We start from the raw sequence: 17,708 nt of genomic DNA, 5'->3' as shown, positions 1-17,708 counted from the left end.
CACGCTTGATCAAGTCAAGTTAAGACTCTGCCAGTTCACTTGAAAGCAACACAAGGTTAAATAGCCTCAATAAAATACTTGATCTGTGCACAACATAAAAGCTGTTATATAAAGTCCACCAGCAGGTGGCAGCAATGCACTGCGCAATGCACGGCAGGAGTGTGCACAGCACATTCTTTTGAACCACGACGCTAGTCAAAGAGCTTATTAACCATCGAGGGTTCAAGTGTGAATTTAGAAGGATTTCATACGAAAAAATAAATAAAATACCAAATAATTATTAAAGAAGATTTTTTTTTTGTTGGTAGACTACTTTGCACAGTTAGACAAATTGTTTGGGTTCATAAAAATATGAACTGTAGTTTATACATTTATATAATACGCATATATAAATGGATATGAATGTGGCAAATAAAACATTCTGGGGGCTAATTAGGGACGTTTTTTTTTTGGTCTCATATTTGGACCAATGTCTGTTTTGAATATATGGATTCAAACAAAAAATAGTTTGCAATTTGGAGGTTACTTATATCCTCCGAAAAAAACAGAAGGCCCTTGTGGTAGAATATTTTTGTTTTCTTACTTGTAGCAATTTTTTTTGCATTTTCAACAGCAAAACGAGCATTTTCAGCGCAAGTCTAATCCTATCAAAGATGTTTTTTTCCCCACCTACTAGATCCAATTCAGCGTCGCGATATGCTCACTCCTGCATAAGGCCTGACAAATCTAAGGCAGGGAGGGGATGTCGTGAACCCCTCAGCCGAGGGGCGCCCTGTCACCAAAACGACGCTGTCAGAGTCGGCCTGCGCCGCCGCCGCGCTCGCTAGCTAGCGGGCTCTCACCTGTCGAGCCTGCCACCGCTTCCACTTAATCACCTCCCGCGTATGCACGTTGTCTGCACGCGTGCGTCAATGCACGTCAAGGCACGAAAGCAACCTTAAAGGCCCTCAACTGGATTTGGAATGACACATCTTATGCGCAAATTACGAGCAGCACGAGTTGGAATCATGACACGGGAAGCCACCGAGCGTCACGTGTCCATTTCCGGCCGTGAGTCGCAGATGCGTGACAAACAACAATATCCTGCCTCTCAAACGGCCCATTAACTGTGGAAATGACACAAAGGTTAAGGTCATTAAGTCATCCCATGATGCTAGGAGCCACTTTGGAGGAAAAAAATCAAATAAGGTGCTAGCATGTCCCCTAGCGCATTTATGGAGCGACCGACAGTAAAAGAAAAGAAAAAAAAAAGAAGAAAAAACAAAGGGGCGGCCGGGCCTTTCCGAAACGCTATAAAATTAATGCGATTTCCAGAGTATTTTTTTTTTTTTTTATGAATGGCGCCAGATGCCAAATCCATAACTTCAAACAAATTGACTCGCAATTATTGGTTGCGGTGCACCACTTCCAGATGTGCAACAGATGGGGGCCGGCGTGACCCAAGGTGTCTCGCCCCGTGCTTTGTGTTATTGTGCTGTAAAACAGACGTATGCACGCCTGCGCCTGCGTTTTAAATCCCAGTGTGGGCTGGAGGTGAAGGGAAGGACAGGGGGACACACAAACGATTCAAAAAAATCAAATAAAAGACGGAAATCTCCATCATTAGGTAAAGCGCCAATAGAGACAATGTAAGCACTACGACAGGCTGAAATTATGTAAAGGCAGATGAGAAATGGAAATGTGATCTCTGCTGTGTTGGGATTAAATTGGGCGAGGGGAGGGGGGGCAATTATGGTGGTTTTTTTGGGGGGTGCATAATCTTACAATATCCCTGCATTCATAAAGAATATTAGATGAGATAAGAAGCGGAGTTTTAAATGAGAGGGCTTTTTTTTTACTAAAGTCAAAAGTAGTACTTGCAATTACTCTGATGATAATTAGCATTTGAATAATTTTTAACAACTATCCCGATTTGATCATTTTCTTGGGTTTAAAAAAAAAAAATTGTGTTATGGACATTTTGTTTTAGCAGACAAATTTCAATATTTGTTACATCGGGATCACCAAAAAAATGGAGAAATACGATTGCCATTTTTTTCAAAATAAGAATTTAGTAGGATTTTGCACAAACACTGACATATCGCGGTTATTTAAAAAAGAGTAGATATGATTTTCTAACTTTTCAAACTAAATTATGACAGTTTTAATGAGAATTTAGTTTTTAACTGTACACTGGAAAAATGTTAGTTTTTTAAATAAATAATCAACAAGACACACACACACACACACACACACACACACACACCTTTGACTTTTATATCGTAACCGGCTGCTAATCCACAGTAGCCAAGCGTCTCCCTGGCCGGTGTCTCACACACTCTCCGACACACTTCCAGCTCGCGTTATCGGCTTGACCTTGGACTTGCTCGCTCAAGAGAGGACCCCGATGGAATGATGTCGTTGTGTTTTTGTTTTATTTCTCCATAATGGACAGTGGGGGCATGATGAGCTTCATTAGCAGAGGAAGATAACGATTACACCCCCCCCAACCCTCGCTTCTGCATTTCGGTGGTCTGATGGCCATCTCGTCTGCATTATTCATTCATCCGCCCACTCTCTCTTCGCAGTAACTCTTTGACTGCCATGTTTTTTCACTTCCCGCCACCCGGCCTTTGGAGCCCGCGTTCATCTATTATAGATGGGTAATTGTTTATTAAATGCAGGCCTGACCCTATTATGCCTATTAGCGTAGCACGATACACTCCTCCATATTTGTCAAGATGGAACAAGAATACAAGGCCGAGTGGGGGGGGGGGAAAGGAAAAAAAAAAGGTGTCAGCCATTGGCCAGCATCTCCTTAGCGATGGAGGCAAAGAGAAAAAGCTTTTTCTCTCATTACCCTGACTCGTAATCTACCTCTGCCCTTTGCGGGCGAATCCCTGCTTCAGGCGTTGGGAGGCTAAAACTCCCCAACTCTGGAAGCGGATTTCTTCCTTCAGATAGGAATTAGCAAGAAAACGTGACTTTTCTTAACTCAGCTGACACTAGAGGTCAGTGTCGTAACAGAGTTGCGACTCGGGCTGCTCTTCCTCGTGAGCTGCAGGCTACAAAAGGAAAGCAATTCAGGTAAAAAAAAAAAAAAAAGGAAATGAATTGAAATGGAACGATTAAGTTCACTTAATTAGTGGCTGGCTTAGGCAAATCAGCTTAGCTTGTATCAAAACGATTATTCCAGACAGCGGCGCTGATTGTGCGGGACGACAGTTGGCCAACATGCGTGCAAAAGGCGTGCAGCTAAAGCACAGCATTGGAAAATGATTAACCGTACTGCTGCTTTATATGTCCATCATCTCGTCGACAATGCACCTGTCAATACATTAAAAAAAAAACACGGGAGGTCTTTTCTTTCTTTTTGTTTTTAATAAAGGCTGAGGTAAGGGCGGGAAACAAAGATATATTATTTCTAGTCAAATAAAATATTTGTTTTAATTAAAATAAAAATCTACCGTAATTTTCGGACTATAAGTCGCACCGGAGTATAAGTCGCACCAGCCGTAAAATCCCCAAAAAAGTAAAAAAAACAAAACATATATATGTATATAAGTCGCTCCTGAGTATAAGTCGCCCCCCCACCCAAACTATGAAAAAAAAACCGCGACTTATAGTCCGAAAATTACGGTAATTAAAATTAAAAGTCCACATATGTCTACATTGTCTATTTATCCTTTAAGCACACGGCAGATGTTACAAATTGGCCAGATTTACGAATAAATATCACCTGGGCCTTGGGAGCATTGTCCGTGCTACAAATGCAAAGTGGAGATTAGCCTATTAGCTCTTGTTAGCGTGTTTAATTACAAATAAACGAGCGCACGGGCGAGGTGAGCTTCACGCGTGTCAACAAAAACGGCAACTAAATGCAAACATTTCCTCGGCGGTGGTTCTCCGGGAGCTTTTTCTGCACGTTATGGAATTTGTCATGTTCAGTCGGAGCTGTCATTGATAGAACAGTGTGCGCTAATGTGTGTAATCTGCTTTGCAACACATCAATTATGATGGATATTGCTCCGGCGCTACGCTTGCAGGCTTTTTTTTTTTTTTTTTTTCATGCCAGCCTGCAGGGGAATCAGTCTTCTCTTGTTAGGCAACCTGTTTAGTAAATAATGATCCACTTTGAGGCTGGCTGATGCCGTATAATGGGATCTGTGTGTGTGTGTGTGTATGTGGTGGTGGCGCTTCGGTGCACAAGGATCAAGCAGACTCCATCAAAAAAAAAAAGAAAAGAAAAAAAAACACTTAATGTGAAAGCTGGAATTCAATCACGCCGCGACACCTTCAGTGATGCGGCCGTATGTAAAATGTATAAATATTATCAGTGGCTTGTTCAAGTATTTCCAGATCTGTCTGAGCTAACAGAGACATTGAAAGTTAAATATTTAGATTTGTACTCTGTCAAGCAAAATTGATTTTTGTTACCCCTCCGCCCTGTTCCTTTGCCAAACTTAAAACTTAACAGGATGTACGCAACCTTTCCACTCATCACATTTTTCTTTTATTTTTTTTTATTGTTGCTCATTTCACAAGCTCTTTATGTCTGGTTTATTTCTAAAAAAAAAAAAAAAAAAAACAGAGGACATTTTGGGAAACTCCCGGCCAGTTTTGTTTTGCTTCAGGTACACTACCGTTCAAAAGTTTGGGGTCACAAAATTGTTTGGGTGACCCCAAACTTTTGAACGGTAGTGTATATATTTATTTAGATAATTATTTATAGATTATATATGTAATCTTCTGTGTAAAAAATCTTATAATATATATGTATAATTATATTCATAGATTATATATAATCTTATACAAATATAAGATATAATTCATAATATTTTATTGTAATAATATTTACACTACCGTTCAAAAGTTTAGGGTCACCCAAACAATTTTGTGACCCCAAACTTTTGAACGGTAGTGTACATCAAGACATAACAACCCTTTAAAACATTCCAACATAACCAAGACTTCTCAACTTGATTTTTTCTCTTTCTACACAAAACAAAGGAGAATCCCTTATACCGCAACAAAAAAGCTTCCAACTCCATTTCCTATCTTACAAAGACATTTTCGACAATTCCAGCTTTCATGGAACATTTTGATCACATCCTTTAGCCCTTCATCTGCTCAAGGTTCATAAAAGCCAAGTTTCACGAGGTTGAGTGCAGGCGAACAGGTGTTACACACCCCTGTAAATGACAAAACGGGATGAATAAGTACTCTAGTAAAAGTTATAAAAGTAGAAAAGGCTCCGCCCTTCCTCTAAGTGGAATGGCTAAGTGTCCCGATACTATTTCTTTTTCAACATCTTTGACAAAATCCTCTCAAAGCAATCTCAACATTTATTTTGGCCGCGATTCCTCAACCATTCAATTAACATAAAGCCAACATTGCAGCAGCTCCTTTTTTTTTCCCAATTCTGACACAAGTTCTACAGCTTTCCTCGGCCCACCAAGTAAGCTGGAGAAAGATTCTCCCTCCGGGACCCGATCACATGGAGATCCCTGTCAGATAGATCTCCACTACGCTGCACTTCAGTCGCGAAGTCAGTCGGTAAGTCAGCACAGGTAACACAGCCAGACGAGAGAGTGAAGGAGGCCCCTTCGGTCCAAACATTTTTTTTTTTTTTAGTCAGCATAAAACCCCTGAGCTGCATTGAGACCAGCACTCTTCCTACATGTGTGTTTCTTGTTTGCCTGCGCAGAAAGTGAGATTTTTTTTTTCTGGCTTTACGTCAGATGGGGGCAGACAGCGATGGGTATTCTATTTACTTGCCGCAAGCTGCTCCCCAATGTCCCATAAAGCCCTCTTGCCTTGCAACTAAGCCAGCCGGGGTTAAAGCTCCCCAGCAGACAGCAAGACTGAGTACCTCCAAACTGTGTGTGTGTTTATGTGTACTGCTCTCTCACTAGCTCCCTCCGGTGTAATGGCTTTATTTATGAAGTGGCGGTTGCAGTAACAGGCAGGCGATAAAAGGAGGAGATAGCGGCCAAAAGCTGCTGAGCATGTGACGGCGTGCCGTGGCTTTGCGAAGATTGATTCTCGGCCAAAGAAAGAGTGGCGGAATATTGATTTTTTTTTTCTTTATTAATGAGTTTATTTCTTTTCATTTATTTAATCTATTTTTATATACACTACCGTTCAAAAGTTTGGGGTCACAAAATTGTTTGGGTGACCCAAAACTTTTGAACGGTAGTGTAAATATTATTATAATAAAATATTAGGAATTAAATATTATAAATGATATCTTATATTTGTATAAGATTATATATAATATATGAATATAAGTATACATATATATTATAAGATCTTTTACACAGAAGATTATATATACGTATAATCTATAAATAATTATCTAAATAAATATATACACTACCGTTCAAAAGTTTGGGGTCACCCAAACAATTTTGTGACCCCAAACTTTTGAATTTTTTCATTTTGTATTTGAATGACTTGACTTTAAACGGTTTTATTGATTTATTTTTGATGACTTGACTTTAAACACGGTCACGGCAAAGTTAACATTTATAATTAGGGATGAGATCATCTTTCGTCATCTTCTCTTGAAATTCTTTAGATAAGGTCCGAGATAAATACCGTGTCGATACGAGACGAAAAAGTCTCAGCTGTCGTCCACGTCACAAAGCGAGTCAAATGAAGGTGAACACTTTTTTTGGCCTGTGTACGATTTACAGCTAAAACAACACAAGCGTTCAGATGCATCATCTCGGTAAACTGCACATTTGTTAGCCGGCTTCTTCTAATCACCGTCACCATGAGATGTTTTGCCAGGTGGACGGACGGACGGGCGGGCGGGCGGACGGGCCCCCGATGCGGCCGCTCTGATCTGAAGCAGCTGCCGTATTAGTCTGAGAAATCAGCCTATGCAAACAAACATCCTGCCTGCTTCGCTCGCATCCCCGCCGCATCTGACGGCCATTCCAATCTTGTATCTGTCTTGAATCAGTCTCAAAATAAGCCCGGGCCAGCTAATAAACAAAACAGGCCCCCGGGTATCATTATTCATGATTAAAAATTGTTTGTAAAAGACATCTGCTGTGTTTTAAGATTGTGAAAACAAGCGCATCAACCGCACGGGTCACGCAAAGGTCAAGCTTCATCGAAAAACTCTCGCAGGCGTAAAAGTGACACAACTCAGGAGTGACGTGATGCTTCGAGCGGTAAACCAACTGCTCCTGGTCTTCCTAGCACTTACTCCCTGAACCTCGGGATGGGACTTCTTCAATCCCTCAAGGTCCTCCAGCACCATCAAAGATGGATAGCACCAATGGACGACATCTCCACCCTTGCGGCGGTTTGGACTTTTAAGTTTATCTCCCAAAGCAGCTTGTGATACTCAGTGGTGTCAAAATCATGGCCCGGGGGCCAGATACAGCCCACTGTATCATTTTATGTGGCCCGAAAAGACAAATTGTGCATGAACTTCACTAAAATGGGCTTTATTTTTGAAAAATTGCAAGCAACTACCGTAATTTTCGGACTATAAATCGCGTTTTTTTTCATAGTTTGGGTGGGGGGGGGGCGACTTATACTCAGGAGCGACTTATATACATATATATGTTTTTTTTTCACTTTTTTGGGCGTTTTATGGCTGGTGCGACTTATACTCCGGTGCGACTTATAGTCCGAAAATTACGGTATTCATTTTTTTAAAAATGTATAAATGGATTCATAGCCAGACCATTCCACGTCTCAGCACGCAGAGACGTTATCACGCCGCCTTCAATCGGCCCTCCGATTAATCTTCGCCGCCGCCGATGATAAATAACGACGCGTCGGTAAATAACGTATTTACTTCCCCGCCGTCCGCGCCACCTTTCTATCCCAGTGGCTTTCCAGTTCAAACCATCATTCAAGGCTTAATTGTACCCAATCACCACTGAAGGTCACTCTGCAAAACACCCGCTATACTTTATCTACCCTGACCAGTGATAGATGCCCCGCCCCCCCCCCCCCATCCCCTTAACACTCGTCTTTGCTCATCACCGGTGATTAATACCCAAAAACCGAAAGCTTGTTATTCTTACGAGGGGAGGCGCCGCCGCCGCCGCCTCCCCTCGTAAGAGAGACGGACAGCGAGAAAGAGATACGGGGAAAAAATGTGACCCCAGAAATCAAAAGTGATAATCCAGAACGCGTGTGTGAGCGAGTGTTAAAGACGGCTGAAGGTCAGGGAGACATTGAGGCAATCACGCTAATGAAAACAAACGAGGGATTCGCTCGGAGGGAAGAAGAGACGTTTCTGGACGACCTCAAAAGAATCAAACACAACAATGCTGGAGGAGAAAGTACAGACGCAAATTCCCCACGGTTCTTTTATTTACATGGTCTCCTAACCTGATGTCTGGTGGCGGCGACACACACACACACACACACACACACACACACACACACACACACTGTACACAAGCAAACACGCATGGCAGTGGCAATATGTGAAGGTTATTCCTGCAGAGGGATGACAGTGTTTATTCAGGGCGAGCAGGCGCATTCTCTGACATTCAGCACGGGGAGCATGATTAATGCCATCATATACGTACTGTAGAAGAAGGAGAAGAAGGAGAAGGAGCTCGCCATCTTACATATGTGTGCCTTGAAGAATACAAATATGCTTTGATAGCTGAAGTGGTTCAAAAATAGATATATTTTTAAATATGTCAATATATTTCAATATTTTTTCCCTAAATATTTCAATTTTCTTGTGTGCCTTGAAAAATAAAAATATGCCTTGATAGCTGAAGTGGTTCAAAAATAGATATATTTTTTAAATACTATGTCAATATATATTTTTCCCCCAAATATTTCAATTTTCTTGTGTGCCTTGAAGAATAGAAATATGCTTTGATCGCTGAAGTGGCTCAAAAATAGATCGATTTTTAAATATTTCAATGTTTCAATATTTTTTCCCCCAAATATTTCAAATTATTTTTTTTGTGTGCCTTGAAGGATAATATGGCAAAAAATGAAATGAAATAAAAATATGCTTTGATAGCTGAAGCGGTTCAAAAATAGACATATTTTTAAATATTTCAATATATTTCAATATTCTTTCCCCAAATGTTTCAATTTTCACGTGTGCCTTGAAAAATAAAAATATGCTTTGATAGCTGAAGCGGTTCAAAATAATAATATATATATATAAAAAATATTTTTAAATATTTCAATATTGTTTCCCCAAACATTTCCATTTTTTTTTGTATAGTTCCACTCTGGAACCTGACTAAAATCAACACCAGCACCCCCAAAACAAGGCACGATGTATAAATAAACAGATTTCCACCTCGGACATCAAAAAACGCTGACGCGGCTTCTCAAATGGATCCTTCCAATTCAGGCAGAAGGCGAGACTTAACGCGCCCGATGAGCCAAGTCAAGCAAACAAACCACCCAAACAGCCGCCCGGAATAAACCGAGTCAGCGCCTCTCTCTCTCTCTGACAGCATCCTGGCTGAGCTCGGGCGCTTCGCAGGAAGCCCTTGAGTTTATTTTTCATACGGAGGGGATTTGGCAGCTATCAAGTGGTGGCAGGCCACTATCAAACACATGTCTGGCTTGTAAACAGGCTGCTGGCTCCTCTCCAAGCTCCCCGCCGAGTTCGGAGCCAACTGGTGACACTGATCCCGCCCCCGACAGTAAAGGGGGGGGGGGGGGGGGTAATGGAGCCTTTAAACATCCTCACCGCCGTTATCTACCGTATTTTCCGGACTATAAGGCGCACCTAAAAACCTAAAATCTTCTCAAAAGCCGACAGTGCGCCTTATAGTCCAGTGCGCCTTATATACGGACTAAATTCCTAAACTGGCCCGAGCATTGTGTGATGAAATCAAGCATAAGTAGCCTGCTGAAGACTATGAATCATGAATCAAAAAGACTATGGATCATTATTTTGTGATTATAAAGTCATTTGTTGCATCTGAAGTTGAAATAAAAAAGATAAAATGGAGAATGATTTGATTTTGTATTAAAAATCTGACATGATGCATTAATGGTGCGCCTTATATAAGGATTAAGTTTTAAAACGGGCCATTCATTGAAGGTGCGCCTTATAGTCCGGTGCGCCTTATAGGCCGGAAAATACGGTATATTGTATTTAAGACGTGTCATGTTGGTGTTGTCTTGGCATGTGTGTGTGTCCCTTTGCTTGTTGTTGACATGGATCCTTTTAGCCTCTAACAGGAGCGCAAGGAAGGAAGCGCTAAGCTGCTTCACACACACACACACACACTCGTCAAAAAGCATTATTCAGCAGGTCAACAGCCACTTTCACCGCGTGTGTGTGTGTGTGTGTGTGTACGCCGTTGCACAGCCAGCGCTTCGGGCTACGCTACTCCCGGAGAAATGATCTTCTCAGACTGCCTCCGTGTTGCCCTCTTTATCCTGACAGGCCACAAATAAATAAGCTCGCCGGCTCTCCCCTCAGACGTGACCGCCATGCCTGACGAGAAGCGTGAGGAAAACACAATCGTATTTTATTGTGGCGAGGGGAGGGGAGGGGTGAGCGGAGAGCGATAAGCACGCCGTGTTTGTTGTATTTGCGCCACCGTGGGAAATGGAGAAAGGGCATGTGAGGACACAACAAGCATTCTCGGTTCTTCTAATACAAGAAATAGAACACGCAAATAAATGAATAAATAAAAGCATACTTACATACCGTAATTTTCGGACTATAAGTCGCACCCGAGTATAAATCGCACCAGCCATAAAATGCCCAAAAAAAGTGAAAAAAACCCATATATATGTATATAAGTCGCTCCTGAGTATAAGTCAACCCCACCCCACCCAAACTATGAAAAGAAACGCGACTTATAGTCCGAAAATTACGGTATGTCATTAATAAAGAATCAATATAATTATATCATGAAATAAAAAAGACCAAATCATGGGATATTTAAATGGTTGCTAATGACAAGCATTTTAAGAAAGAAAAAAAAAAACTGCTCCCCAGCATGAAACTTGCAGAAAGACATCTTTGAAGGTTCTCCTTCAAAAAGCCGCCATGTCCTGCCTGCCACATCAGGGGACTTTGGTTATTAATTGAAGTTAATTTTCTGGGATATCAGTTTGCCAGGCACGTGGGGGAAGATTGATAGCCCCCACGCGGTTACCAAGTGCTGGGATGTGCATGGGGTGGGTGGAGATGCTGTGTGTGGGGGGTTCCTTCACATGCCCGCTTTCACTTTTATCATGCCCAAATCAAATTACAAACATCGGAGGCCAACGTTGGCCGGAGGAGATTTCCATAAGATTCATTAGGCCAAAGACAGACAGAGTGGGCTGGGCAAATATAAAATAATAAATACAGGAGGCGGTGACAGGGATGGCGGGGGGTTGGTAGAGTCATCAGAAGGGGAGGGGGGCCGCCTTTGGATGAAACATGAAGTCAATTGGACAATGGGTAATTAGTGCAAGCAGCAGCATTCTCAAAGGCACGGGGAGGACAGCGGCAGCCAGGCGAGGGGATCTCACTTGGCCCCAGCCATGCGGAGGCCCGTACGCCGGGGCCCGCATTTAATTAGCACCACTTTGATACCCACAGGAGCGCCAGCGGCCCTCAGGGCAACCGAAAGGGTGACTGACAAGCGAGCACCTCCGGACAGCTCCCTCCTCTCCAATTATAGATGCGCCAAGCTGAGAGGATGCTGGCTTAAATCAAAATATATATTTAAAAGAAAACATCTTACAGATGCATGAATGTGTGCGCGGCCGCCGGTGGCTGCCAAACAAGGCAGCGACCACGCCGGCTGGCAGCGGCTTCTTCCTATTTGCGCGTTCCAAATTGGCATTTGGATTCGGAACGGAGCTTCAGATGCCCTGAAGGCGGCGAGAGACTAAAATCGCTCACCTGGCTTGAAAATGAGCATTGCGGGGAGGATGACAGAAAAATTCATCGAATCACGGTTAAAATTTGATTGATTTAATTTTTTTTTTTAAATACATTTTTATGTGTATATTTTGGATTTTTATAAACAAATTTTTCTAAAATAAAATGTTTCAAGAATTTCAATTCAAAACAATTTGGAGAGAAGGAACACGAATAACACCAAAAACATACAAAGCTAACAAAGACACACCAGAGCACGATGTGCAATATTGATGAGTTTTTTTTTTTTCTTCTTCTTCTTCAGCCCTGCACTAGTTTTATTTTTAATGCGCGGGGATGCATGTGCACCGACACGTTTTGCGGTGCTTGGCAAACAAACAAACGCGAGCGGCCTATGAATTATGCAAGCGCTGTGTTTTCATCCGGGCCCAAACACATATTTAGTAAACAAACTGCTTACTCTATACTTCACACCCTGCTTGTGTAAATAATAGATATTCAAAACGTGTTCGGCTTGGTGTAATTTCTTGTATTATTTAGCACGTCGTCTTGGGCGCTCGCTACCTCGACGTCTTGCCAACAAACAAATGAAAACATCAACAGCAGCTTTGTCGCCGTTTTTTTTCTTCTTCAACAGCCTCCTTTTATTTATGAATCGTCGTGCGATAAAATATGAATTCGTACAACACGCGCCTTCCCCGAAAGAATACGCCGTTGTCTCAGCTCGGCTTGTTCTCATCAAACTAAATCAATAGGGATAAATACGGCGCGTAACAATATGGCAACTAATCATACGTGTGTTTGTGCTGTCAAAGGATAATCCCCGTTCTCGTTCTTGACAACCCGGGGACGATTCGGCGTACGGGCGCTTGTGTTGTTTGCATCATTAACATGTGTTTGACTGCGGCTCGCCGTGAAATCGATAGCGCTGGGGATGAGACAAGCGCCGACTGCTAATGGCTGCTAATCTGTGACAAAGAGCTCAAAAACCCAAACGCTTGATCCACTGCACAACTCTCGAGATATGCACAAACACAAAATTAGAGTGTCCGAGCAAACTAGAAAAGTCTGCTAGCTCAATGCTAACATAACATGCAAAACACCATAGACCGGCTAACGGATATTAGCATCGACAAATTAAGTCGCGCACTGGAAAATTGCTACTCGAGTTAGAGCATTTAAAAAAAATATTGAACTGTGTCCATAAGCCCGATTAATTCTGACGTGAATTTCCCAAAGCAGTATGAAACCTCCGCATCAAGTATCGAGCGGGCGATGATGCAACGTCGTTACTCCAGGCCCACCCAACTGGACCGCAACCGCATTTGGCCACTCGTCACACATTGCAGAACGCCGCAGGTAGAGTACAAAAAAACCTCATGACCCGGACACTGCATAGCTGGAGGTGGCCGCTCCCACGTGACCACAGCGACCACTTCACACGAGGCCCTGAAAACACAAAAAGCAGCGCCAGATGGGGCCCAGCGACCCTCCTGTGCTTTTTTTCACGGCAGCTCATTCGCCCGCTCGCTCAACGTATTGATGTGCACAAACTCTTTTTTTTTTTTTTTTGCAAAACTCGCATCCGCTCCCGACAGCTGTCAGACATTACATCCAATCAGTTTGGCCGTGGATTGGCCGTCGGGCAACGTGCCCGGACGGACCGCTGATGGCCTTTATTGGAGATGACAAATTAGAGCCTCTCAAAACACTCCACCATTTTCGGACTAATGCAATTTGTCAGAAACCCCGCTCGCATTCCGCAGAGCAGATCACCTTTCCGAGAGCTGTCAGAGTTACCCTTTTTACCCCCCATTTTTTTTTTGGTTCATCCCGAGAAGTATACGTCATCTCTAAAACAATCTTGTTTTGGGTATACTTTCGATATCAACTGAAATACGATTGAGAAACGATTTCAAAGCAAATGTGATGGATCGGTTGAGATAAATCATTCGAAATATGAGGTCAGAAAACAAAGTGGACCAACAAATGCTACAATTCAGGAATGAGGAGTGGTTAAAATTAGCCTTTTTTTTTTTCGTTTTTCAAATGGAGGCCATCGAGTCGTCCACTAACAGACACCTTATTTATCCCACAGCTGCAAGACATTATCATTTGTTACCGATTCCGTATATCGACCAGAAAAACACGACGTAAAAGCTTCCATATGTTTCTCCAAATTCCGAGCCGAGTGTTGGACACTAAATGCTTTGGAGTCATTTAGCACAAAGTGATTTTTTTTTGTCGAGCGATTCCCGCAACCCCTGCCGACTGTACGCCGCAACAAAAGCCAGAAGACCATGTGGTGCTGACACATGGCGGCGGAATAACGTTTACTCTGCAAATCACAACCACATTGGCTCCGCCTTGTATCAAGGTAGCTTCATCGGCAACTGATAAATACTTGCAACAAGAGAGGCAGGCGATGCTACATTAAAAGCTTTAATGGCTTTCTGCTCGTCACTTAGCGGCTGTAAACACCATGTTGGCAAACTGTGAGCTGCCTGCAGCATGATGTTGGTAAATTCATGAGGACGAGGAGAGGGAAGTGGTTTCCCGCCGACCCCCCTTCCCACCCGGCGCTGGCTCTCGGCCAGGCTCAGACTGCAAGAGCTTGGAAAGTGTCCGTTGAATTTAATCGGACTTACGAATTAAGCAGCAGAAATGATTTGAGTTGTATTAACAGTTGTCACCACCAGATGGCAGCCATAGCTAACGAAGATTGTTTCTTAAAAATTGGAGAGAACAAATTTCATGAGCGATCTTTTCATTACTATTTTTTTTTGCACGTGATGATCTTCAACAAGCTAATCAAATGAAATTAGGAGATCAAATATGGCCAAAAAAAAAAAAAAGGCATGCAACAACCCGTACGGCTGACAACGACAGTGCTGCTCATTTCCTCAACAGTGTGTGTGAACAACCCCTGGCCCCTCTCCAAAGTAACTTTATTAGGGTGGCAGAGTGGAGCCCACTTAACCCCTAATGATGCTTTTATTTGATAGCTTCAATATGAAGAGGAGGGGAGGCAGAAGGATGACAGCCTCCCTCCCCTCCCTCCTCTCCACCTCTTCCTGGACAATCTACAGCTGCTGTTTCCTCTCCATCATTTCTCTCTTTCCCCTCTATTAAGTTAAAGTAAAAAAAAAAAATAGGCCAAGGTACCCCCCCCTCCTCCTCCCCTCTCAAGCACCTCCATCCCTGCCCCTCCCCCTTCCCCAGGGTCTTACGTGATATTTAACTACGGCTACAGTGGCATTTACTAATTTTAGATGTGCAGAATTTATGTCAGATTCTTATCCGGAGAGAAGAGCAAAGGTGGCTGCCTGCGTGTCCGCTGTGTATACACTGGTATTATGTGAACTATTCACAACACGTCAGCTGACACGGGCGCCGCTGTTTTGTCTGGCGCTTCGAGCTCCGCGCCACAATTAAAGCCTAACCTCAGCATTTGGAGAGGCCGACAGGATGGGGCCAATTTGTTGTCCGTCCGCAGCTCAAGTAGGAGTGGGCGGATAAAGGTAAAGGAGCTGCCAGGTCACTCCGGAGGTTCCGGAGGAAGACGCCGGTGCTTGTGCAAGGTGACGGCTAGTCATTATCAGTCGTGATGGAATATTTGCAATTGTTTGAAGCTTTACCCACATCATAAATGGATATTTTTCAAGTATTACCATAAATGGGTTGATTGCATAAGTCTACACACCTCGGTTCAAATGTTTCTGCGATGTAAAAGGCACCGAGATAAATCGTTTCAAAAATGTGTTCCCACAATTAATAACCTTTTCAAAGAGTCAGCTACTGGAAAAAGTCAAAATAAGCAAGTGATGTGGTTGCACAAGTGTGCACACCCCCTTACAGTATTCAAGGCAGAATTAACCTTTCACATCCAAAGGATGTAAAATGTCTTAACAGTAAATATAGTGAAGAAGATAAAATACTTCAAGAGTAGAAAAACAGCAGTAAGATGAAAGTTGAGGGGTTGGTTAGACGAGGGGGGGCGAGGCGGGGATAAGCGAAAGAACCTAAATAAGGCGTAGGAACAGATTGACCTGTGCGGGCTTAAAAAAAATGAAGAAAAAAAAATCAAATTTCAACAGCATTGTATTCCCTCCCATTTCCAATCTGGCTATTAAGCTTCTTATTGATAGATGGAAGATGAGACCACCCATACCTGGGGCTCATCCCACCGTAGCCCAGTGGGGAGGGGAGGGGGGGGGGGTGCACACATCACACTCGTCGGGGGACTCTTTTACTATTTTGCAGCCAAAGCCAAATCCCCGCGGGTGGGATCCCGCCTCGTCGCCCTGCTCAATAAAATAATTAGCTTCTGCTCGGCCCGACCGTTAATCAAGTTGCTCAACATATGCAAAACCAAAAAGAAAGAGGCGGGGTGACTAGAGAGGATATATTCCTTTTTTTATCCGTCTTTTCACACGCAGAGCCGTGCCACTTTTATCTGCAAAAGTCGCTGATGCCAGTTCTTTTTTTTTTCTTTCCTCTTTTCTTTGCCAGATTACTATAAAACATACGGCGCAGCCCTTTTTAATTTTATGTTTAGTCTACAGGAAATCAGATTAGCGAGGGGAGGGAGGGGGGCGGCGAATCGGCACAAACGCTTTAAATAAATCTGTGAGGTGACAGACAAAGTACTCATCGCATTGAGATTACTTTAAATAAACTTACACTGCATATAATTAGGAGGTGAAACAGCTTTTTTTTTTTTTTATATATACTTATACACTTATACATATATATTATATTTTTAGACTCAATATACTGTGGGAAGATATTTTTTTCCCATTATTATTATTTTTATATATATATATATATATAAATAATAATAATAATAATAATAATAATAATAATAATAATAATAATAATAATAATAATAATAATAATAATAATAATAATAATAATAATAATAATAATAAATGCCATCACTTACTGGTCAGACAAAAGTATTGGAACGGCAATTTCTTTGGTTCATAAAGACAAACGTGCTGCCGTTCCAATACTTTTGGGGGAACGGTCAATAAAGTCGAGCCTCACACTCGATGACTTTCCAAAGTAACTCCAGCCCCAAAACAAAGCCACGCTGCACTATGCAAATGCAGGGAAGGAGTCGCAAAGGTGAGATGCCACTCGAGAGGCCTTGCCTTGGCAAAGCACCGCCGGTAGAAATAGCACTAAAATATGGAGCGCTAATTTAAGGGCTGACACACATTCGGCGTGTCATTTTCATATGTGTAACAGCTAGAAGGTGTTTTATTGTCACCCCTTTTGGGGGTTAATTCCGTAGTTTTGCACCTGCCAAACGGAATAAGATACAATGTTTGATTTTTTTTTTTGTCAATTACCAGGCGGAAAAATCCAGAAAAATCAATTACTCTGCAGATTATTAAAAAAAAAAAAGGAATGAAATGATTTCCTTTTCAAATATATATTGCACAGAAAGTAAAAAATCATCTGAAACCTAATTTCAACACTAACAATGCACAATTAGCACAAATATAAATCTAAGCGGATGGGGTGGGGGTGTTGAAATTTCCATCATGTGTTTTTTTTTTTTTTCTCCACCATGCACACCTAATCACCTCCAAACGGAACATGCCTGTCAATCATCCGGTGGTGGATCCATAATTCCGGCGTTCCCCGGACACACGCACACAACAAGCACACAAGGGCTATGCACAATTAAAGCCGTGGCGGCCGGCGGGATGAGGCAAAGGACCCGAATGCCAGCAAATGAAAGAAAAACAAAACAAAAAAACCCGGATAAATAAAAGAAAAGTGGCGCTCTCATCCATTTTAAATGAAAGGCCGCTATTGATTGGGGTGTGTTTGAAACTAAACAAGCCATATCCACGGCCCCGAGCGCTTGCTA

This window comes from Syngnathus typhle, linkage group LG21 (assembly GCF_033458585.1).
Source record: "Syngnathus typhle isolate RoL2023-S1 ecotype Sweden linkage group LG21, RoL_Styp_1.0, whole genome shotgun sequence".
NCBI lineage: Eukaryota > Metazoa > Chordata > Actinopteri > Syngnathiformes > Syngnathidae > Syngnathus > Syngnathus typhle.
This window is presented reverse-complemented; position numbering follows the sequence as displayed.